This window comes from Scyliorhinus torazame, chromosome 10 (assembly GCF_047496885.1).
Source record: "Scyliorhinus torazame isolate Kashiwa2021f chromosome 10, sScyTor2.1, whole genome shotgun sequence".
NCBI classification, from domain to species: domain Eukaryota; kingdom Metazoa; phylum Chordata; class Chondrichthyes; order Carcharhiniformes; family Scyliorhinidae; genus Scyliorhinus; species Scyliorhinus torazame.
In genome coordinates, this window is record NC_092716.1 from 215,839,805 (window position 1) to 215,864,531 (window position 24,727).

Below are 24,727 nucleotides of genomic sequence, written 5' to 3' on the forward strand. Positions count from 1 at the left end.
GTGTGGTTCAAAGAAAACGCATGACATATTCAAGATAATGAACAGATGGTACCATGGTGATTTTGGAGGCTGCAGATGTTCCTTGTTGGTATTCTTGTTGCCTGGATGCACTAGAGGATGAAAACCTTCTTTGGATCCCAGTTTTATATTTGCAGCTTACTGCTGTAAAGGGTCCACAGTGAGGGCTTTGTTAGACTTCAGCATGCCAGAATAGAGCCTCTTTTCAGTCTTGTAGCAGCAACTCGAGAGTTTTATTTAGCTTTGCATCTTATCAAGTAGCTCAGTACCAGTTCCTGATGCCGATTTCACAGATGGGTTTTAGTTTTGGCCTGTGCCCATGGCAGCACCTGCAGAACTGAGCCTTGTGTATTCGGTGCTTGAGCAGGTGTTGTAAAATTAGTAAGACTTACCAGCGTGTCTGTCTTTGAAAAGCTGTGTGTAACAACTTCAAAAAGGCAAACCATGTAGAATGAGGGGTGGAGCTCAAAGCCCTCCAAGATCTCTGCTGAAGATCACAGCTCCAAAGGTATGAGTAAACTAAGCTCCTTTTGCATTTATTTTTCATAATTTTCATGAATTAGGTTTTAGTTTTCACTAAGAGCCACAAAAAGCAGAAATGTAATTGCTTGAGATTTGAAACAAAACCAGGTAGAGCTTGAAGCTCCTGTCCATTTTGGGGAGAGCAACAGATGGGTCTGTACCTGAAATGTAAACTTAACTGCACATTCCAGAGATGCTGACTAACTTTTGGTTCCGGTATTTTGCCCTAATTTCCCTATTTATGCCAAATAAAACGTAATCTCAGGACAGAGGTCATGTACTTGTCATAAAAATCAGCAGCTGTACTCTTTGTGTTCTCAGTCATGTAAAACTTTACCAACATACACAAAATGCACTTCCTCCTATGAGAATTTTTTGCAGATGAATCCAAATGTTTTTACAGTCATGCAAATTTATTGGGTAGCAACTCCACAACCTGTGTGTGAAGGAGTGGCTTGCTGTTTACGGTGAGTTTATTGTTCAGTTGGGACAGGCAAGGAAGTAAAACACAGATTCATGAATATCTTGTTGGGAATGGTGATGTAACTATTTTTAGTGGATCCTGAGACATTTACACAGACCAAATATTTCCACAAGTACACAGTGACACCCATCTCTTTTGACTCCTCCACGACTTCTATGTTGTTGGACTGCTTTGTGACATCCAGTCTTGGAGAAAATTACAGCTTATCCAGCTAGAGTTTAGAAGACCAAAGCAATCGTCCTGACCCCTGCTACAAACTCCATATCGCTCTTTTGGACAGAAAAAAATACATGATCAACCTCTGCACCGTATTGTTAAGATCCTAGTTGGTGTTATAAGTGGACAGGAAGATCCCAAAATGGACCCTGGCTCAAAATACCGTGACTTAAAAATACATGGAGGAACAGTCGTAGGATCACTAATTGTTTTTAACAACAAGAAAAGACATATTATTAAACATTAAGAAATTGGATTACGATACAATATGCCTTTACTCCCCTCTTACCTTAACAATTACACACACATTTTAGATTAGCACAGATTCAAAAAACATCTTGTTATACAACAGTCCAAAAATGTGCAGGTTAGGTGGATTAGCCATTCTAAATTGCCCCTTGGGTGTCCAAGGTTGGTTGGGGACATGGACCCATGTAGGACGCTATTTTGGAGAGTTGGTGCAGACTCGTTGGGCTGAATGGTTTCCTTCACTGCGGGGATTCTATGCTGTCCTTAGCGGCTTGCATTCAGAAATCCAGATCATGTTTCCCAAATCACACTTTTTAAAAAAAAAAAAAAACTCCTGTACTACTTTTGACCGTGAATCCAGTCCAGGACTTTACACATCCCTTTTTTGGTTTGCTTTGTCTTGAGAGCTTTTACACGAACTCTGAAATCTAGCCACCAATTCCATGATTATTTCAACTTTCATTCCACAGGCTGCAGTAAAATCTCTCAAACCTGAAAATCCCCTTAGGTATATTCCTGGTGTCTCCGCCTTCTCCGTTCTGACTGTCTTTCCTTATCAGTTCTCTGTTCAAGTACCTTTAACCTCCCACTTCTTGAACATTTATGTAGTTTCTTTAACTAGCTGCACTTCTTTTCTTAGCAATGTACTCTGGTATTGTGTTCCTTCTAACAAAAAGCTGACAGATGGCCCCTCTCCAGCATTCTAAACCAACTGCTTCTAGCAGAGCTGTGAGCTGCCTTCTCTCTCACTACCTATCTCCAATTGCAAGGGAAGTAGCTAAAACTCAAAAGCATCTCTACCTTACAAGGCCCCAGTTGTGAAGCAACCACTGCTGGTTTATTTATTCTTCTTGCTGTAGCCCTCTCTAAACACAATAGAATTACGGTTCTTATTGGAACCAACCCCAACACGTACAAATACCTTTGTCCAGCGCAAATCCAATTTATAGGTTTTGTCCTTCCAGGCACAAAAACATCAAATTAAACCCACTTAAAACTATACCTTATTTCTAACATTTACTGAAACAAATATAAGTCCCTTAAAACTACCTTTATTTTCTTTAGAGCCCTAATCTGTGTTTTCACCATTCCCCATTGCAAAGACTGCTTAAATTTGTCCACTGTTAGGATACTGTGTGTGTTCTTCTTAACCCCTGTCCTGCAGGCTGTCTTTGATCTATCGTCTTCTTGCTAGCAATAATCTTTGTTGTCTCAAGTAGGCTTGCATTAACACTGCGATGAAATAACTGTGAAAAGCCCCTAGTCGCCATATTTTGGCGCCTGTTCGGGTACACAGAAGGAGAATTCAGAATGTCCAAATTACCTAATGGCTCGTCTTTCGGAACTTGTGGGAGGAAACCGGCGTACCTGGAGGAAACCCACGCAGACACAGGGAGAACGTGCAGACTCCACACAGACAGTGACCCAAGCCCGGAATTGAACCTGGGACCCCAGAGCTGTGAAGCAACAGAGCTACCCTGAGATTTTTGCTTAAACTACAGACTGTTGGCGCTGAAACATCCCTGGTTTAGTGGACTTGCCCAGGACTTTCCTTTTGGGTTCACTCTCACTCTCCTGTTTAGAAGACCGAGAGCAATCAGAACTGTGAAGGAAAACTTCTGGAGGGAACGATTACAAGCAGTCTCAACCAGGTCTGTGATTCTTAAATCATCTGTCTGAATGGCTGTGAAGAATCCAATCTGAAATCCTTTCTGTACAGAGGTCGGGCAAACGGAAGACATTGTAAAGTTCTCGTTTTAGAGTTCAAGTAATATCTCTGGGATATGGGGGCTCCATCCAGTGGTCGGAGGTCAGAATTGTACCAACTTGAATCTCTTGTATGGACCAATTTCTGGAGGGTCGCATTCTGAGAAGACTGGTGCCTATGAGGACCACAACTGCAGCTGCGAAGATTAATCTCAAACCTTATCCTTCCGTTCCCATTCTAACCCGTTTCCTATGTCTTTGCGAGAGTCTGTTTTGTATGTGTGTAGGTGGGATGGGATATTGGAAATAGGTACACGAGTGAACCATAGTGCCAATTATTTCCTTTTTATACGTTCAACTTTCCTCTTGTTATAAATAAAGAGTTTGTTAATATTTTGCGTATAGATCTGGTGTCAGTAACTCATTGGAGTAGTCAGGAGTTAAAGATCTCCGGAAAACACACTATTGGTTAATTCACTTATGTAGGTCTGTGGGGCTGGAACTGACCACGCATTCGCCCAGGGTGTCATAACATCACATAATATTATCTGCGGCACCTCCCCTACCTGGCCAAACTACTAGTGAAATTATCGTGCATGCTTTTGACAATCCCATCATGTAACTTCCAAAAAAAAAGATGTATCAGAAACACAGACTGCATCCTGTCCTGTTCACCCTGTCCTAAATGATGAAATTGGTTCCTGGCCCTCAATGTAGATTTGACATTTTAATTGTGTTTAGACCCTCTTTTTTTAATAGCCTCAACTGTTCCTGTTCCTATCAGCCCCACCCTTTCACTGGCCTGCTGATTATGCTCACACTTGGGAATTCTAGGCATCGAGGGGCATGGGAAGAAGGTGCCACCATGGCACAGTGGTTAGCACTACTGCCTCACAGCACTAGGGACCCGGGTTCGATTCCGGCCTTGAGTGACTGTGTGGAGTTTGCACATTCTCCCCATGTCTATGTGGCTTTCCTCCAGTTTCTTCCAAAAGTCCAAAGATATGCAGGTTAGGTGGATTTGCCATGATCAAAGCACAGATTGCAGGGATGGGACGTGGGAGTAGGCATGGGTAGAGTGCTCATTCAGAGTTCAGTGCAGACTTGATGGGCCAAATGGCCTCTTTCATCTGCACTATAGGGATTCTATGGAATGTAATTGTAGAGCGTTGAGGTAGAGGAAAAGCCATGCTCATATTGAATGGCAGAGCAGGCTCCAAATGACCACCACCTCCTCCTGCTTTCTATGTAAAACCCCATTGCTTTTACACCTACTCTTGTAAGACCTTGTTTTAAAAACTCACCCCTTCAACCAAACTTTTGTTTTGTTAATCTTGGTATCGCCTGCTCCTCTGACTTGGTGTTTATTCTTGGGTCATAATGTGCTGTGGGGTTTGTTTCGAGATTAAAATGTGCTGTATGAATGTGATTGTACTGTACGAATGCAAATTAATTCTTTTCATGGTCAAAGCATTTAATTATTGCCTTTCCTGACCTCACTGGTGCCCACTACACAATGTACAAAGCACTTAATGTTTTCCCTTTTATACAGATATTCTATCCACGTGATATTAATTGAGGAATAAATGTTGGCTAGGACCCCAAGGACATCCAGTTCTTTGAGTAGGGCCATGTAATCTCTGCCTCAACATTGGGATTTGGTTTCACATTTCATCAAAGGGTGGCACCTCTGACAGTGTGGCACTCGCCTCTGCGCTAAACTACCAAGTAACAGCCGAAGATGTGCTCAGGCCTGCGGCGTGAAGCTTGAGCAAAACCTTCTAATTGACATGAACAAGTAGCCACTGAGCCAAAGCCTTTGATGCATGCACAAGGCTAATCTTGGGGCGAGCATTTCACGGACTCTGAAATGAAATTCAGTGCCGTCCAAGTGCTAAAACATGAAAATTTAAAATTCCAAAATCCAACCTATTAAGTATTTCCTTGAATGGCAAGACTGGCCACTAAGATTTGAGTTGATTGCTTTTCTTTATGATTGAACAGTAACTTCATTGCAGTGTTAATGTAAGCCTAGTTGTGATAATAATAAAGATTACTATTATTATTTTCCAACCTTCACACCCACCAAACAACATAAAATGTGGAGTTGATGGTTACTCATCACCTTTTTTGCTGCCACCAAATTAATACTGCTTTCACCTTCTAGCCATCACTTCAGACCAATAATAATTAATTATTTGTAATGCATGTCTCCAATTCCGCAGTGATTGGGGAATTTGAGATTTGCAATTAAACTGAAATCTAATTTCAGGCAAGAAATACTTTGCTCATGTTTTACTTTCACCAATGTTACATTCTGGCTACTTTACATCCTGGAAAATATGTTTCTTCCTTATCACCTGAGTCTCTGAAGAATATGCAAAAGAATAGTGGGAGGAGGAGGTGGAACCATTGTGGGGGCGACTCCTGTGTTGCATACGTTTTCCGTTCCTCCCTCACTTTGAATATCACCTCCTGTCATGTTTATTCAGAAATTCCCCTCCCACCGAGCTCACAGTAAATGAAAGATCCCCCCCACCCCACACGCACACAACGTGGTAGAATATTTCCTTTGTTTTGATGTCACTTCAAACTGCTGCTGCCAATTGTCAAGGTGTGGGTTTTATTTAAAAGGTCAGTAGTTCCTCTTTTGGCAGTAGGCAGTAATGTTAACTTCCTCCAATATTGTTTTGTGTACCTGTATTGTAGAAACTAGCTTTAACTTTCTATTCCAGCTTTGACCAGAATTTGATCTTCAAGCACTTGAATGTTTGCATTCAATTTATTTATAGCTATTTTCTTGGCCTGCTGGTAGGGGTGTGAACTTCATGAGAAATCACTCCACATTCTTTCCGTTCCTTGCATGCCTCTTCACCAACTTCAATTACTGCATGTGAGTACGTGTATGAAAAGTAACCTCCCATATGTACCTTTTGATTGCATCTGCAGAGTGGAACAAAATCACCTAAAATAAGCCACCTCCTGAAACCCTAAAATTAATTAGTTGGGAATTGGTTGGTGGGAGTTCTCTGCATAAGTAAATTCCTTTTGGCTGTACAATGGAATTGTTCTCATTTGCTCCTTGTACAGACTGGGATTGGCCACGATTAAAAGGTGAGAGTTCTGGGTGATTTTAAAAAAGAAAACTTATTTTGTATGTTAGACCTTTGGCACTTGCGTGTCAGACTTGTCAGTAAATGTCATTCGACAAGCTGCTGTGCAGGGGTTTATTTTGATGGGACAGGATTCTTCTGGATTTCTTAAACCACAATAAAGATGGATTTATGGCTATATACAAAATTGAATTACAACCTTGAATTCTCTGCCAGCTACCTTTTTTTTTAAAAAATGGATTCCAGTTATTGGTACGCAAGTGTAATTTTGAGGCTGGGAGTATGTGTGGAAGTTTATTTCTCCGGAAGGGAGATGATATGAAATGGGTACTGATCTATTTTGTTTTTATTTCCAAAATAAATTTAAATAAAGCTTTGCACATTTGTTTCTGGTATCCCTTGCCTATTATTGTTTTGAACAGTACTCTTAACTATTTTTGTTTACAAACACACCATCATTCGTGTGATCTGTCCGCCCACGGCAGTGCTAAATTTGTGATTAATCTGCTGCCGTGCATCAGAGCAAACCGTTCATCAATAGGGTCAGCAAGTATGTTGTTGTTGGCTTGATGTGAGGGGTTGGTTTGACTTATTATTTACACAGATAGTATTGTCTTTTTGAGAAAGGAGAACGAGGCCCATAGCACTGATTTTAGATGGTGCTGCCTAGAGTTTGTGTTGGTGTCTGTTCTGAAGTGGAGGCTAAGCCCACAACTTGTCTGGTGGTCATTGTCCATGAGCATGTTGCATTACGAAGCATCTATTGTGTACAATCGTGAGTTTTTGTAAGATGTTTTTTTTTTTTTTTAAACTGTTCCTTAATAGAAAAAGGGAGTAAGAGTCATGCGATCTATGGGTTCTGCCTGATAACCAGCCAGCATGACTTGGTTACCAGGGGCCTAGCTCGAGTGCTGTCAAAATGCACATGCCCGGTTTAATACCAGAAAATAAAGGCAGAAGCAGGTGTTTTTGTTGTTGCAGGCTTTCTGTCTCGCGAGACTTTGAACGGGAACAGAGGGAGGGGGTTAGTCTGGCAGTTGGGGGAGGGGGAAGCGATACATAGTAGCTGCAAGCAACAGGGGAAAGGCTGTTCCGAGTCTGCCACCAGGCAGAATGTTTGATGGCAGCTGGTCCTCCAGCATGAATCTTAAGAACGGAGTTTTGTCCTGACAGGGGTGGGGTGAGAAGGAGTCATTGGGGTGAACTGCGCAGCTCGGTTTGGGGTTCAGAAGACCGAGGGAAACGGTTATCGACGGATGCTGGCCATTACGGCTCAGTAATTGGGGAGAATTGAACCTGTTGGAAGTGGGGAGTGACTTTGGACTGTTACTGAAAAGACCTACAATTTTGCAGAGAGGCTCCTGGGAGGTATGTTATGGTGTTAAAACACTAATGAGGGATGCCTTTTCTTTAGAATATTAATTCCTACTAAATAATGTTTTAGTCAAATTTAAAAGCCCTTAACTTGAGATCCTACCATGCAATTTCTTTACAGCAGTCAATCGGTCTCTATGGGAACTGTAATAATTGATTTATGAAACATGCCGTTAATCCTGGAAACAAACTATGGTTGTATCCAATCTGGGTAGCTATGTGGACCTGATTTCTAAACTGTGATTCATGGAACCACTGTACCTGCATTGATTAAATCCACAGAAATGTTTGTGACATTTTACAAGTTTGGTCTGAAGTTAATTTCAAATGAGATTCAAGCTGAATTGAAATTGGCAGTGTCAAATTGGCTTTTAATCTGCAGCTCGGGAGATCTGTTCTTTCTCCAAGATGCCCTTGTAGAGTAATTAAGTAAACTGGAGTATTTGATCTTTGTACTGTGATATATTAACCAAAGACCATACAACATTTTTAAACCAGTTACTCCACCTGCACACCACTACAATTAAAGAAATCCAATATGAAAGAATGAATAGGGGAGTAAAATGGTGCGGTACACAGCCTTCTCTGCTAAATTTGGTAGTGGTCTGTTGAGGTTGTGGAGATAGAAAGTGAAATGCTTAATGTTTTTGCTGTGCACTTCAGTCTGTGGGAACTCTGACACTGCATCCTCAGGAATTGAGAATCTGTAATCTGACCAGATAGGATAACCGTTTCAATTTAACCCCTCACTGTGCTGAATAAACTTGTGTATCGGATTTGTTTTTTGTTCTTTTGCTGCCTTGAGCGTAGAGGTTGAGAACTGCTCGTCTTTTATACAAACATATTGAAGCAACAATTTTCTTAAATTTTATTTCTCCTCCGCCTTGGAGTCCAGTATAAATAATTCTTTACCAAGTTGAGGACGCACAAGGAACTGGCTTCTTATTTTTCTTTAGCAAAATCTTAAAGCCACCAAAGCTGTGAGACTTTGTCCGATCATCTCGGGTGACATCTGCACTGTATGCTGTTTCCTTATCATTTCAATGAATTTTTCATTTGAGGTAGCCAGTCTCTATTGGTTCAATGTTGGAGCTCCCAAGAAACATCCAAATGTACAATAAACGTATCGTTCTGAGCTTTTGGTTGCTCACCTCAAATTGATCTAACTATGAATTTGTTTATCAGTTTGACATTGGTACTTTGTGTTTAAATGCTGTGTCAGTTCCAGAAATTGTGCTATCTTTATGTTGTGAAGGAAGCCAAGTGTAACATTTGAAGGCTCCTATTTGTTCAGGCACCCAGCCAGTCATTTTCTTTACAAATTTCCATGTTCTCTCATCTCCCTCCAAAGCATTTTGTTTTATTTCGCAACCATGGATCTTGTAATGCAGCCAGTTTCCTGTTGCTGTTGAAAGTTGAACTTAAAAGCGAGTTTATCATATTGCTATCTTTGTGTGTTTAGAAAGATATTTACCGGGTAAGTTTATGCATTAGGGGAGAACAGAGCATTGGATTATTTGTGTTGCATGCCATTATTAATCACGTCATTATTACTCACGAATGTAATTTTTTTTTTTAGTAGGCCCGAATCTGGTAACTCTGGAGGAAATGGATATATGGGTAAGCTATTGGCACGGCAGGTGGATTATCAATTAATATCATATGCTAAGGGGGCTTTGAATCAACCATGCAACTTCACACTAAGTTGCTGAGTGGAAGGAGTGGATTTTGTCTCCATTTCTTAAAAAAAAAAAAATCTTTTTAATGGCATTTTTGGCCTTTTGTACCTTGATGTTCGTGTTTATTTATTGTACAGTGTAAAGAAAAAAGGCTTTTGTCCTGCATTACTCTATTTACAGATTGCTGCCGTCTAGATCGGCGTGTCCTCCCTGCACCCCCCCCCCCCCCCCCCTTGCTATCCTCTCTGGTCGATCAGGGGGTGTGCCCCCCTTTCTCTTCTCCCTTCTTCAGCTTCAGCCGTGTTCTTTTTGTGGATGAGTGGGGGAGGGGTTGTGCCCCCCCCCCCCCCCAAGGTTGCCCACTTTGTTCGTCTCAGGCTCTCTGCCTTCTTTACCCCTCCCCTCTGGGTTGTGCGTCCTTGGTGTTCTCCTTGCCTTTTGTTTGTTCCCTCTCTAATCCTTAGTTTCCCCTCTACTGGCTTTTGTTGGCCTCAAATAGGTTTTGGAACAGATCAACAAATTGCCCCCATGCAGTAACGAAGACTTCCTCTGACCTTCAGATGGCTTATTTAATCTTCTCCAGGTGGAGAAATTCCGAAAAGATCAGCTAGCCGTGCTGCAGCTGTGGGTGGTGCTGCAGCTGTGGGTGGTGCTGCTGATGGCCAGCTGAGCAGGATTCTCCGGCGTGCGATTAGGGAAGTGAAAGCTAGGGCATCGGCCCTCTTCCCCATGTGTACCTCTGGCTGCTCTGATACCCCAAAGATTGCCACATTTGGGCATGGCTTCACCCTCACCCCTACAACCTTGGACATTGCCTTGGAGAAGGCTGTCCAGAACCCAGACAGTTTGGGACATGCCCAGAACATGTGGGTGTGGGTGGCTGGGCCCCTCTGGCACCATTCACATTAGTGCTACACCTCCGGGAAGAAATTGCTCATTTGGGTTCTGGTCAGGTGTACTCTGTGCACCAATTTGAACTGCATGAGACTGAGCGTTGCGCAGGAGGAGATGGAGTTGGCTCTGCTCAGTGCTTCGCTCCACAGAGTCCCCACCCCAGTTCTATCCCCAATTCGTCCTCCCATTTCCGTCTGGTCTCATCCAGTGGTGTTCGGGCTCTGTCCAGTAGCTGTCCATATATTTCCCCCCCCCCCCCTCCTCCTTGCTGTCCATGGCCAATAGGTCCTCTAATATTGTGGTCTCCTGGGCCCGGGGTATCCTACTGCCTACTGTTTCCCCCCCCCCGTCCTGTTTCCATTTTTTTAAGACATTGCGTCTAGCATGGCTTGTGGGAATCTGTGGTTACCTTAGATGGGGGCCATGGCCATTTTGGTCAGCCCGAAGTGCTGTCTTAGTTGGCCCCACGTTTTCAGTGTGGCCATTACCACTGGGCTCAAATGTGTTTTGCGCCGATGGGAAGGGAGTGCTGCCTTGGCCAGGGCCCGGAGGGTCGTTCCCTTGCAGAGGGCCTCCTCCATCTGTACCAACTCAGAGTTGGGTTCTTGCACACACACCCTCACCCATCCCATCACTCATCCCATCACTCTCTGCTGTTGCAGCCCAGTGGTAATATTGCACATTTGGCAGTGCCAGGCCTCCCTTAATTTTCCTCCTTCGCAGTGTTGCTTTGGGGATTCGTGACCTAAACAAGAAGAGGAACCTTGGCAGCATGTTCATTTCAATCGTCTGCACTCTCCCCAACAGGGAGAGTGGAGCGCATCCCACCTCTAAGTCCTTTTTGACTTCCTCCACCAGGCTGGTCAGGTTCCACTTGTGGATCTATGTCCCGTCTCTGGCTATTTGGATCCCCAGGTATAGGAATCTGTTTTGGGCTATATTGAACGGGAGTCCCTCCAGCTCAGTCCCTCCCCTGTTTGGGTTCACTGGGAATGCCTCACTTTTGTCCAAGTTGAGTTTGTAACCTGAGTAGGTTCTGAACTCTCTCTTGGGATCCGCATGATTGCTTTCAGCCCTTCCTGTGGCTTTGAGACGTACAGGAGTACATCATCTACATGGAGTGAGACTCTGTGCTCTCTGACTCCTCTTTGGATGCCCTCCAGTTTTTCACACCCCGTAGGGCTATCGCCAGGGGTTCGAATGCTGATGCAAACCGGAGCAGGGACAATGGGCATCCCTGCCTTGTCTCTTTGGAGCTGGATGTATTCAGAGCTGGTGGTGTTAGTTCAAAAGCTCGCCTTGGTAGCGTTGTACAGGCGTACAATCCAGGCAGTGAATCCTGTTCCTAGCCCAAACCGTTCCAGTACCTCTGAGGTAGTTCCATTCGACTCTGTCGAAGGCTTTTTCTGCGTCCAGGGGGATGATCACCTCTGGTGTGTACTGCCAAGGGGGTGGGCGTGGTCATTATTACGTTTATCAGCCGCCTGATGTTCGCAGTGAGTTGCCTACTCTTCGCAAAGCCCGTTTGGTCTTCAACGACTACCTCCAGTACGGAGTTCTCCAGCCTTTTAGCCAGGACCTTTGCGAGTATTTTTGCATCCACATTCAGCAGTGAAATGGGTAGATATGATCCACGTTCTGTCGGGTCTTTGTCTTTTTTGGGTACAATGAAATTGTGGCCTGTGCTAGAGTAGGAGGCAAAGTGCCCCTTGCCAGCGAGTCTGCAAACATGTCCCTAAGATGTGGGGCCAGGACCGGTTCCCCCCCCCCCCCCCCCCCCCCCCCAATACCGGCATTTCCAGTCTGTCGAAGAACTGTTTCATCCCTGCGACCCCTTTGGGGGGGTTCGGAGGTGTACAGCCCTCGGTAGAATGTCTCAAATGCTTGATTGACCTCTTTTGGTTCCACTACCAGTCTGCCTCTGTTGTCCCTCACCAGCGCTATTTCCCTCATGGCTGTCTGCTTTCTCTGTTGGTGAGTCAGTAGGTGGCCAGCCTTTTCTCCATGTTCGTAAAAGGCCCACCATGTCTGGCAGAGTTGGTACACTGCTTTCCTGCTGGATAGCAGGTTAAAGTCCATTTGTAGCTATTTCCTCTCCGCCAGCAGCTCAACGGTCGGGGCCTCTTGAGTACTTTCTGTTGACCTCCCAAGATGGAGTCGATCAACTGTTCACCTTCTCTTCCCTATGACTTGTAGGCTATAATCTCTCCTCTAATCACAGCCTTCAGTGCATCCCAAAACGTGGAGGGTGAGACCTCCCCGTTCCGGTTGTTACCCACTTAGTCACCTATGGCCTGCGATGTTTTCTGGCAGAAGGCCTTGTCGGCCAGAAGGTCTGTGTCCAGCCTCCCTTGTGAGGCGCTGGGCATGGCCCGTCTCCAAGCTCACATCCATGTAGTGTGGAACATGGTCGGAGATGACTATCGCAGAGTACTCCGCTCCTATAATTCCTGAAAGCACCGATTTCCCCACTGCAAATAAATTGACATGGGTATATACCTTGGGCACTTGTGAAAAAAATGAGAATTCTTTTTGTCCCGGTTGTAAGAACCTCCACGGGTCCATGGCCCCCATCTGCTCCATAAATGCTCCCAGTTCCTGAGCCATGCCTGTCTTTTTCCCGTTCTGGGGCTCGATCGGTCAGTAAGTGGGTCCTGTACATGTCGCCCACCACATTTATCAGTCAGTGCATGTACGGGGATTTCCACCATGGTCTTTTTAATAAAGTCTTGTTGTCCCAGTTGGGAGGGTATACATTTACCAGGACTACTGGTGCCCCGTCTAGGATATCGCTGACCATGACATACCCTCTCCCTGGTTCCGTAACCATCCTGGTCTCAGTACATCTCGTCCTCTTGCTGATCAGTATGGCAACTCCCCCAGCCCTCATCCCGTAGCATGAATGGTACGTCTGCCCCTTCCATACCAATAGTCTGTCTTTCTTCAGGTGTGTCTCCTGCAGGTAGACTATGTCCACCTTCAGGCTTCCCAGGTTGGCAAAGACTTTGGATCTTTTCACTGAGCCTTTGAGTCCCTTTATGTTCCAAGTGACTATCCTTGTGGGGGATTTCTGACCCCCGGGTCCTGCGGGATCAACCATACTTAGCTGGTGGACGTGTCCCTGCAGTCCGGGGTTTCTCTTTGTTAGAGGCCGTCCGAAATGACTACGGTCGCGTTCTCACCATTAGGTCAGCCCCCTGCGCTCTGGGGTTTCCCTTTGTCCAGGGGGCGCCCAACATGCCTGCCAAGTGTGTGTACGCCACATGGGTGCGCCCCTGCCTTCCGGACCCTCCAAAGTGGCTGCTTGCGGTGCCATCTTGATTCCTCGGCCTGCTCTATGCCTGTGCCTTTCTAGCTGCCAACCCTTTCCTATTCTTCTGCCCCTCTTCTGTTCTGATTCCCTGCCCCTCCCTCCTTTGTCCTGCTCCCCCTCCCCTGCTTGTCTTCCCGTGCTAGCCCTCCCTGCTAGTACGGTGGCTTCCCTCTCTGGGCTGGTCCTGCCCTGTCTCTGTTCTGTCTGCCTGTTCCGGTTCCCTTCCTCGCCCCCTCACCTGTTTCCCCTATCCTTGTTTCCCTCTCTGTCTTATTTTAGTCCGAGAATGAGGCAACACAGTCCCACGCAAACATGAGTCCATGCAACAGATGGTGGTCCTGTTTTTTTTTTTTTTTTTTTTTGCGAGATCTGCCCCAATGTCCTGATAAACCCTTATTTTGTGCCCTTATTCTGTGTCCTTCCCATGAACACGACTGTCTGTCGGGCCCATCTCTGGGTCCTTTCCCGGTCCTGGTACTGGTGCAGCTTCACAATGATCGCTCTCAGCTGCTCCCCAGTCTTAGGTTTTGGCAGAGTGACCTGTGTGCCCTGTCGTGTTCTGGGGGTGGGGGGGTTTGGGAAGCTGTCCTTCCTGACCAAGTTGACCCAGCATTTGGGCAATATTGTCCATTGCGTCCCTTCCCTCCACCTCCTCTGGCAGTCCCACAATACGGACGTTCTATCATATGGACCTGTTTTCCTGGTCCTCTACGGTTCCCTTGGGCCGCCACCAACCTCTTCACCTCGGTCTCCAGAGCCACGATCCTATCACTCTGGTTGGTTGCCGCCCTTTCCAAGTCCAGGATCGTCCTTTCCTGGGCTTCCACCTTCTTTCCCAGGCCATGTGCTGGAGGCTGGCTAGCGCTTCCATCACCACCTCTTTCATCACCACCTGGAGTTCCATTTTGATTACCTCCCTCATGGCAGTCAGTTCTTTGCTTGGGGATGTCTTCCATCCATCCCCTGGTGTGGTGGGGGCGTCGCTGCCTGTTCACGTTCTTCTCTTCTGGTCGCCCCCACTCTTGGTTCGCCAGGGCCTCCGCCTCGCCTTGTGTATCTGATGGTCCATCTGTTCGTTGCTCCTGCCCCTTGCCGCAGCTTCTGCCTTCTCGCCGGCCCTTTGAGCTATCGTTTGCTGGCATCTTCTCCTTCTTCGCTGCTAATGCCTTTTGGGTTTTAAGGAGTTTTGGGTGGCTTTTTGAGCCAAGAATCCTGGAAAACTCGCTATTTTGGGTTCGATTGGGAGGAGAGCCACCTGATGTGCATTCGCTCAGCACATCACCACCACTGCAAGCCCTTGTCTCCATTTCAATTGAATCGTCTAATGGCATCAGGTGAAAATGTATTTTTGCTTTGTTCCACCTCGCCACTTCCTCTGATACTAGAGGGCCAAAAATATTCTGCTGTGGCAGTTGTCTGATTAGCCCTGAAATACGGGCTATCTGGAAACGTGATATGAGGTACAGTAGCCAACTCTAAATTTCTTCTATGGTTGATTCTCCTTAGTGTTTTGCAGTGGAGGATTTATTTCAAGCACATTGGCTTTTGCCATTGCAGGACCGATTTGTATGTTGATCATACTTAATATCTTGCTGATTATTGGTTATTTTTCGTTCTAATTGGAATATAAGCAGCCCTAATTGGAATATAAGCAGCTTTTTGCATTGAAAAAGGACTGAAACCTGGGTGTGAGATATGTAACCACAATGCTGTTTTGGGGCAACCAGTAATTCCTATGAATTTTTAAAGAGAACTTCTACAGCGGGTGGCACGGTAGCACTGTTGCTTTACAGTTCCAGGATCCCAGGTTCGATTCCCTGCTTGGATCTCTGTCTGTGCGGAGTCTGCATGTTCTCCCTATATCTGCATGGGTTTCCTCTGGGTGCTCCGGTTTCTTCCCACAGTCCAAAGATGTGCAGGTTCGGTGGAGTGGCCATGCTAAATTGCCCTTGGTGTCCAAAAAGGTATGGGGGTGTGGGGGAGGAGGAGTTTACTGGGTTACGGGAATAGGGTGGTGCTCTGGGCTTAAGTGGGTGCACTTTCCAAGGGCCGGTGCAGGCTGGATGGGCCAAATGGCCTCCTTCTGCACTGTAAATTCTATGATAATCTAGAAGGGTTTTTTTTTTTTGGGAAGGTATTTTAGTGCACTGGTTACATGAGTAAACTAGTGATCTGGAGAATGAGTTCAAATCCCATAATGACAGTTTGAGAATTTAACTTCATTTTTATTTTTACTTCTGGAAATAAAATCTAGTATCAGTAAATGTGACCCAAAGTGCTGTTCGATTTTACCTTGAATAAAGAAGGTTGGAGATTGACCTAATTTTCAGATGTTTAGAATGATTCAAATAAGGTAGATAGAAGCAATTTTCTCTAGTGTTGAGTGCTGAACATAGAGCTAGGCTGTTCAAGAGTGATGTCAAAAAGAACTTCTTAATTCATGGAACGTTTTCGCCCTCCGCCTCCCCCAAAATCCCTTGGGTCTCCAATCGGTTGTATCGAACAGCTTCAAGACGGCAGTACACCAAACATTCTTGGCACAAAGAGATGGGCAATAAATGCTGCAGTTACGAGCAACATCGATTTCGCTGAATAGTGTAAGAAAATGGTTCAATTTCTTAATTGCGGTTCCAAGCCCAGATAAAAGTATGCAACATGAAACTGTTTATAGAACGTGCCTACCGTGTAATCTTTGTGTATTCGACTTTGCAAGAAAAACCTCTAGCCGTCCAGAGACGAGCAGTGAGACAAAATAAAACCAACATGTTGAAAACTTAAATCTTTCTCAGTGGTTTCAGAAAGGATAAAAGTGAATTGATGTTCGGGTAAACCCTCAAATGGTTTCTGCCATTTGCATACCCCAGCAAGAGCAAAAAATAGTATCAATAGGAAGCTATTTTTTTAGCTGCTTATTTAGTTGCAAATAATTTGAGGAAACATTGTCAGCACTCCACTGTTAGCTCCCAGGGTTGAACTTCTCTGCCTCCCAACGGCTGCGTTAACAAGATGTACTTATCGGTTCTCTAGTCGTGCCGTTCAATACTGGAGGTGGTTTGGACGTGATTTTACTTTTAAAATTCTTAACATCTGGTAGAATCATTCACGTCATCAGTGTCACTTGAGCCTCTGGTGATCCACTTTCCTTTGAATCAGAAGGTTGTGGGTTCAAGTGCTTATTCTTCAAACAATCCAGTGCAATACTGAGGGACTGCTGCTCTGTCAGAGATGCCACCTTTCAGACAAGATGTTAAAGCAAGGCTTCATCTGCTGCAGGTAGTCGTTAAAGAATACATGGCACTATTTCAAGGAGCAGCAGAGGGAGTGGGAGGTAGCTTATCCCTGGTGTCCTGGTCAATATTTTTCCCTCCATCAAGATCACCTAAACAGATGACAAAGTGCTGTTTGCTCTGGTCATTTAAACCATTATAAATGCAAGTCTTTATTTTCTGTTTGCTTAAACTCCTGATGTTTCTCCAATTGAACTGACTGTGCAAAATCTGCCGGTATTCCACAAAGCATGCTGACTTGTGTTTGAACAACCTTTTCGATGTAAAACTGGATCACTTAACAGCAAGTTACTGCGGATGCTGGAATCTGAAATCAAAACAGAAATTACTGGACAATCTCAGCAGGCCTGACAGCATCTGTTGAGCGAGAGAAGGGAGCTATATTATAATAATAATCTTTATTGTCACAAGTAGGCTTACATTAACACTACAATGAAGTTACTGCGAAAAGCCCCTAGTCGCCACATTCCGGCGCCTGTTCGGGTACACTTGAGGGAGAATTCAGAATGTCCCAATTATCTAATGGCACGTTTGGGGACTTGTGGGAGGAAACCTGAGCACCCGGAGGAAGCCCACGCAGACACATGGCGAACATATGGACTCCACACAGAGTGACCCAAGCCGGGAATCGAACCTGGGACCCTGGAGCCGTGAGGCAACAGGACTACCCACTGTTAACATGCTGCCCATGTGCTGCTAACGTTTTGAGTCTGGATAACTTTGTCAAAGCTGGAGAGAACTGGAAATAGTCAGTTTTATACTGTTTTGGGGGGGGGGAGGGGGAGAGAGGAGGGAGGAGAGAGCAATGAGCAGTGGGGCTGGATAGAGGGCCAGCAATAGGTGGAGAATGATACAGATGTCGTGGGCAGAAAGGCAAAAGGAATGTAAATGGCGTGATCAAGGCTAAGAAGCACATAAATAGATTAGAATATGTCAGTGGCAGAACTACAGTGTGTCAAAGGGGAATAGGGAACAGAGGACACAGGTGGGGTCCATAGGGGGAGGGAGGACAATGGTGAGGGGAAAACAGATCGATGGAAGAAATGAAAATAAACCATCTCAATTTCTCTGTTCCTGCTGAGATTGTTCAGTATTTCCTGTTTTTGTTTCATGTTTAATAATTCTGTCTCTAATGGAGACATTATAGAGCGGAGCAATTTTATGGGCCAACTGAACCACACCAAAGCGCAAAAATGGCTGCCATCACTATCACCTTTATGCATCCAAAGTTGAGTAGCAATCATGGTGTCCTGCATGATTTCTGATTTTAATTTCCAAATTCTGACTATGTGAATCAATGTCCTCTATCCCCCACCTTCCCTTTTTGGTGCTCTATTGTATATTTAATATGAAATAATTTTGAAAATTAAAATTCTGTGAAGGTAAGAATTGATTTTTGTCACAGCAAATATCAGAATTGGAGAATCTTCAATTTCTGAAAATGTGCCTGCTTAATGCATACCATGTCTTAGATTGAGAATGTTGTAAATATATGAATATTGCCTCTAACTTTTATTCTTTTGGATGTGGGTGAACTCACCAAGGGGCACATTTATTATCAATCACCTAATTGATTAGGTCAATATGCTTACTGCAGCTTAGAACTTTAATATTCCACATTGTTCATAATGCATAAAGGTGGTAGTGATGGCAGCCATTTTTTTGCTTTGGTGTGGTTCAGTTGGCCTATAATTGCTCCGCTCTGTAATGTCTCCATCAGTGCTTCTCTGTGCATGAGGGTTCAGCTATTGGGACCGACTTTCTTTTAAAATAATTTTTATTGGGTTTTGTACATGGTAAAATTTCAAATATATACACACACAAAAACAAAGGAAGTAAAATCAAATGACGAGAAAAGGGTTTTTCCCCCTTTTTTTTTTTTACAAAACTGGGTGGGAGGGGCATCGGGTGATGCCCCGGATGCTATTTACACTTTTGGTTAGTTCTTTATTGCTGTACGGTGTTGCATCAGTATCGGCCTCTTTCTTCCCGTTCTTCCCCCCCCCCCCCCCCAAAGGTTCTCCCTCACTTCCCTCTCATGTCTTGGCTACTTTTTCCTGGCGACTTTTATTTGTTGGCCATAAAAGGGTCCCGGAACAGTCGGGTGAATGACTCCTATGTTTTAAAGAAGCCATCTTCCGACCCACAGGTGGCAAATTTGATTTTTTTCATTTGGAGAAATTCCGATCGGTTGGACAGCCAGTCTGCTGCTTTAGGAGGTGCTGCTGACAGCCAGCTGAGCAGGATTCTACGGCGGGCGATCAGGGAGGCAAAGGCAAGGGTGTCGGCCCTCCTCCCCCTCCTTCCCATGAACAGATCTGGCTGGTCTGATATCCCAAAGACCGCCACTTTCATGGCTCCACTCTCATCCCCACCACTTTGGACATAGCCTCAAAGAAGACTGTCCAGTACTCAGCAAGCCTAGGGCAAAACCAGAATAAGTGGGTGTGGTTGGCCGGGCCTCCTTGGCACCGTTCACATCTGTCCTCTACCTCTGGGAAGAACCCGGTCATTCAGGTTCTTGTTAAGTGGGCTCTAATGTACCACGTTTAGTTGCGTCAGGTTGAGCCTGTGCACTTGGAGGTGGAGTTGACCCTATGTAGTGCTTCGCTCCAGAGTCCCCACTCTATTGCGAACTCCAGGTCTTCCTCCCACTTCCTCCTTGTCACGACCTGTTCGGTGTCTGCCCTCTCTGTCAGTTATTCGTATATGTCACTACAGTCCCCAGTAGTTCTTCTAATAGTGTCTGTCGCGGGTATGTCCTTGTCTCCTTTCATGGGACGTTTTTAAGCTGCAGGTACCTGAGTTCATTGCCCTTTGTTAGCTGGAATCCTTCCGTCTGTTCGTCCAGTATTGTGATCTGTGATCCTGTACACCGGTCCCTGACCATCATGCCTTGAAGCCCATAAAAGCTTAATTTAAAGTTGAGCCACATCCCTAATTGCCCTTGAGTAGGTGGTTGGAAGCTGCTGCCTTGAACCGCTGCAGTCTGTGTTTGTAGGTACTCCTTCCATGCTGTTAGTTGATGAGTTCCTGGATCTTGAGCCAGTGATGATTAAGGAACACATTTCCAGGTCAGGATGGTATTGGCTTATGGGGGAACCTCCGATGCTGATACCATGTGTCTTCTGCTCTTGGCCTTCCATGTGGCAATGGTCACAGGTTTTGGTGGAGGTGTCGCAAAAGCCTTGACAGTCGTTGTGCATCTCCTAGATGGTACACCAGATATAGATGGGAATGAATGGAACACTATTTACCACCTTAAACACTGAAGGGGGCTGTTTTTGCCATGATGATGTCAAGCTGTTAGTGCTGAAACTGCATTTACCCAGGCAAGTGGATTGCGTTTCATCACATTCTGGGGTTACCATTGACTAGAAACTGAACTGGACCAGCCCTTTAAACACTGTCTCCACAAGAGCAGGTGAAGAGGTTCACAATCCTATGGCAAGTAGCTGGTTCCCTGTCTCCCCAAAGCCTATCTATCTATATAAGAAACCAGTCAGGAGTGAAATGGAATACTCTCCACTTGTGAACTTGAGACCATCCAGACCACGCAGCTCGCTTGATCGGCACCCTATCCTCGTGATTTAAACATTCAGCCCCTCCACCACTGACATACAACAGCAGAAAGTGTGTGTCAGTGACTTATTCGTTACATTAAGGTTTAATGGCAATTCCATTCAGGTAATGGGTATTTGTCACTCACTCATTTACTCTCTCTCACACACGCACTCTTTTGTGGACTAAATCAATAAACTCTTGTCAAACCCCCTCAGAATGGTATGTAGAACTTGATCACATCTCCTACTTCTCAATTCCATCCTCCAAAGATGACCCCTTCATCCCAGGAGCCAGCCTAATGAACCATTTCTGAACGGTCTCCCATGCATGTAAATTCTTAAACTGTACGCGGTGCTTGAGGAGTGGTCTCACCAATGCTCTATAACTTTTAAGAAGATTTCCCCACTTTTGAAATCCATCCCCATTGCAATAAAGACCAACATTCATGGGCGTAGCTGGTTGCTTTTTAATTCAATTTCCTGTTTAACTAACTAGCCGTGCCTAATTTCATCTTCAGTCAGTAAAAGCAATCTGTTTCCACCGTCATTGCTTCATTTTTGAACGCCAACTATTTATGACTTGATCACCTCTACTCTAATGAAAACTGGTGCAACTATGTGTGTCAACTGTTTTTTTTTTTTTGTTCAGTCGGGGAATGCTGAAAGAAACTTGGAATTATCTAAACTTTAAAAAATTAAATCTTTGGGTGTCATTGGCATGGTGGGTTAGAACTGCTTGGCTTGACAAAGTAGATTAGGCTTAAAGTGGTCCTTGGGCCTCTACCCTTTAACTCAGGTGACAGTGCCATCAGCTGTGCCAGGCTAACGTTAGTGTGGTCAATATTTTCGAAAGCCTTATTTAAATTAATGCAAGAGGTCGCAGCAAAATAGTGCTTTTAGGTCCACACCTCTCCACTTATGTTACTCCTGTCTCCATTATCACTCTGTTTTGTCCAAAACTTGAGAAATTATGTGCAGATTTGATTGTGTCGATCAGAATGACCAACTTCTGTCCCCACTTCTAGAAATGTGTTTTATTTCTTCAGGCTGTTTTCTTTTCAATAGAATTAGATTTTTCTTAAATAACTAATGTCCCAGCCGGAATGTGAGTTAATGACAAGCATGCTGTTTTTAATACAAGCTAGGAATTAACTGCATTCTATCGGGAATGATTACAGACCTAGTGAGGCCAAAATTGCTGATGGGCCTTAGTCCATGCATCGTAAACACCATTGAGTCATTGACCCCTAACTGTGTGTTGCTGGTTAAAAGTACTGTGTGGATGGTTAATGTTGACAGTTTTGTTCCTGATTATGAAAGTTGACATTCAGGAACATCCGATTGAAAGAACATTTTAACTTCATATAGTTCTTTCAGAGCTGTTTCATTGCTTCCCTTTTTTAGAAAAAAAACAAATTAACTTGAATTGCAGTAACTACTATAGTCAAACACAGCAAAATCCCAGCTGCTGCAATTGGATGATGGCTCAGTTATTTGATTTTTGGTGTTGCTAACTTTGCCTTAGATTAATTGCTCTGTTTTATCACCTTTGCTCTTGAGTCGCCAGGCATCTTTATGATACTGCCACGTGGTTCAAGTCTGAGTAATGATCAATAATCCAATACACCGATTAGTAAGATTTAAATCAAAGCACATTTATTATACACAGTAATCACTACTCATGCACAAATTCTACGTTTAAGCTACTTCTACAACTAACGGGCCTATACTTAACTTGGAACTGGCCCACCAAGTCAGGGAAACAAATGGCCTTTCGTTCAGGTTCTGAGCCTGCGGGATTCGAAGTTGGTACAGATTATAGCTAGGAGCGCCTATCTCGTAGCGAGCGTTGAAGTAAGACTTACAATTTTGACCAGCTGCTGAAGAGTGAAGAGCTGGTGAAGCGGTGGTGAAGAGCTGAGGAAGAGCTTGGGGCTCAATTCTTATAGTCCCCAGGGGCTTCCCGCCTTTCAGGGCGGACCCTGTACCTGGTCCCAAGTGATTGGACTTTGTCCCAATCACTTGGTTCGATTTTCTCCAATGCTGGAGCGGTTCCCTGATCGATGGGCGGTCTTGAGGTTGTCGTTCACCTCCTTTTGTGTAGGCTCCTGCTACCGCCGAAGTGTCTGGTTTTGCTTTGTGTGTCTAAATGTTGCTTATTGTTCCCGGGGATTGCTCATTAGTATGCAGATGGCTGGTGTTTTGTTATGCTGATGGTTGCTGGTATCGATCTTGTCTGGCCTTTCTAGAGGTAAATACAGAGCCAACCTGCAGCTGCTCGTTTTTGTCCTGTTGGCTGACTTTCCCATCAGCCTTTGCCGTTCGCCATTTTGAATCGGGAGTTGGCCATTTTAAGTGGCTACATTGGTCAGGGGGAATATTTGGGGATCTTGACTTTAAATCAATGCTTGACGAGGTGTAAATCCTGTGTCTGAAATACCTTGAATGTATTTGTGTACACCCGATGTGTGCCAGGGTGTAATGCTCAGTCTCTGGACCAGAATCCACCAGCTGCTGAAGCATGACTGATCCATTATTCTTCCCAAAAGACACAATAGTAAATGTGCACAGCTCGGCAGTGCAAAAACTCAATATGACTTGAGCCAGGACAATACCTGCCAAAAGACCTTTTCCCAAGTCTCAAAACATTAGATATTTGACCTCCATATGAGGAATAGGGTAGGCATAGCATCCATCAATTCCCTAGAATCCCTATAGTGCAGGAGGCCATTCAGCCCAATGAGTCTGCACAAATCCTCTGAACAAGCACCCTACCTAGGTCTACTACCCTGCCCTATCCCCGTAACCTCACCTAACCACATTTTTGGACTGTGGGAGAAAACTGGCGCACCCGGAGGCAAGCCATGTAGACACTGGGAGAATGTGCAAACTCCACAGTCACCCAAGGCCGGAATCAGCCCAGGTCCCTGCCACCTTGCTACCCTCTGTTTTGGATTATTCTTCAAATTTGTGTAGAATGAATGTATTGTGTGTTCAGCGTTCCTGGATTTAATTAACTGATAGCAGTGGGCATTGGATTTAAGTTACCTAGGTTTACCTTTGATCACAAATTTCATCATACCACCTGACTTGCCTGAGAGCAGTGACAATTTTCTGTGTGGTGTGTGGGACATAAATTAATTGATTACCTTTTGTTTCCCTCAAATTAAAGCAGTAAAAGCCTTGGGGCAACCAAAATACATAGACAAATTTTCAGCACTGATTTAAGTATACTTTACCTAGTGCTAACAGTGATTTGGATACCTCCGCAATATAACTTGCATTATTCTGTTTTTCTGCTACCATTTATAGACTGGCCCTGTAACCAGTAATAGCTTTCTGATAGACCAGCCTTTCCTCCCTTCTGAAACTAACGTAACTTTATCTATCCAACATTTGGGTAATTAGTAATTGAGTCCCAAGGTTGAACAAAATCCTGGTCACCTTTATTTGGGCTCACTCTTTATTTTGACAGCAAAAATGCTTTGAGTATATGGTTTGGTTTATAGATTTTGAAATAGATCTATTAAATACTATGTTGGTAAATCGTCAGCACGATTAGCATTTCCAATTTGCAACAATTGCAGTCTAATGTTGCTGCTTTCAGAAACTGGTCATATCTGTAGCTTGAAACAAAACTTGCAAGCAGGTCACCTGACATGATCAGCCAAGGTTTAATGCTGAGTCTTCCTGATATATTTATTTGTCTTTTGTCTCTGATGGACTACCCAATTGAACAAGGGTGTCACAGTGGTTAGCACCGTTGCCTCACAGCTCCAGGTCCCAGGTTCAATTCCAGCCTCTGGTGACTGTCTGCGTGGGTTTCCTCGGGTGCTCAGATTTCTTCCCACAGTCCAAAGATGTGCAGATTAGGTGGATTGGCCATGCTAAATTGCGCCTTAGTTTCCAAAAGGTCAGGTGGGGTTACTGGGCTACAGAAATGGGGTGGAGGCATGGGCTTAAGTAGGGTGCTCTTTCCAAGGGCTGGTGCAGACCTGATGGGCCGACTGGCCTCCTGCGCTGTAAATTCTATGATTCTGTGAATATTGCAATATTTTAACTAGAGTGAAGGGAGTTTTAAATTGAAAATGGTGTGTAAATCATGTTCATCCAAACAAAGACCATAGTTGCATTGCAAAGATTCAATCCTCCTGTGTGAAGGCACCTTATTCTCATCTGCCCTAAATTAGTGACTCCTGACCTCCAATTCTGGACTCTCCAGCCAGGAAAAACAGTCTCTCTCTATCTTCTCGTCAAGCCCTCCAAATATTTTATTAGATTCAATGAGTTAATCTCTCTGATCTAAAC

At 44.6% G+C, this 24,727-nt stretch overlaps 1 protein-coding gene across 3 annotated transcripts in view; it reads left to right on the plus strand.

Annotated features, from left to right (window-relative positions):
- The window catches only part of pik3c2a (phosphatidylinositol-4-phosphate 3-kinase, catalytic subunit type 2 alpha), a 153,357-nt gene that overhangs the window by 13,600 nt on the left and 115,030 nt on the right, over positions 1-24,727 (plus strand). The window contains exons 2-3 of one of the 3 annotated variants that reach the window (XM_072466379.1): positions 9,263-9,303; positions 16,076-16,166. The exons of 1 other annotated variant lie outside the window; for it this stretch is intronic. The gene's annotated coding sequence lies outside the window, so the exon portion shown is untranslated. The remainder of the gene's footprint in view (positions 1-9,262; positions 9,304-16,075; positions 16,167-24,727) is intronic. One more of the 3 variants, XM_072466378.1, reaches the window with a different exon arrangement.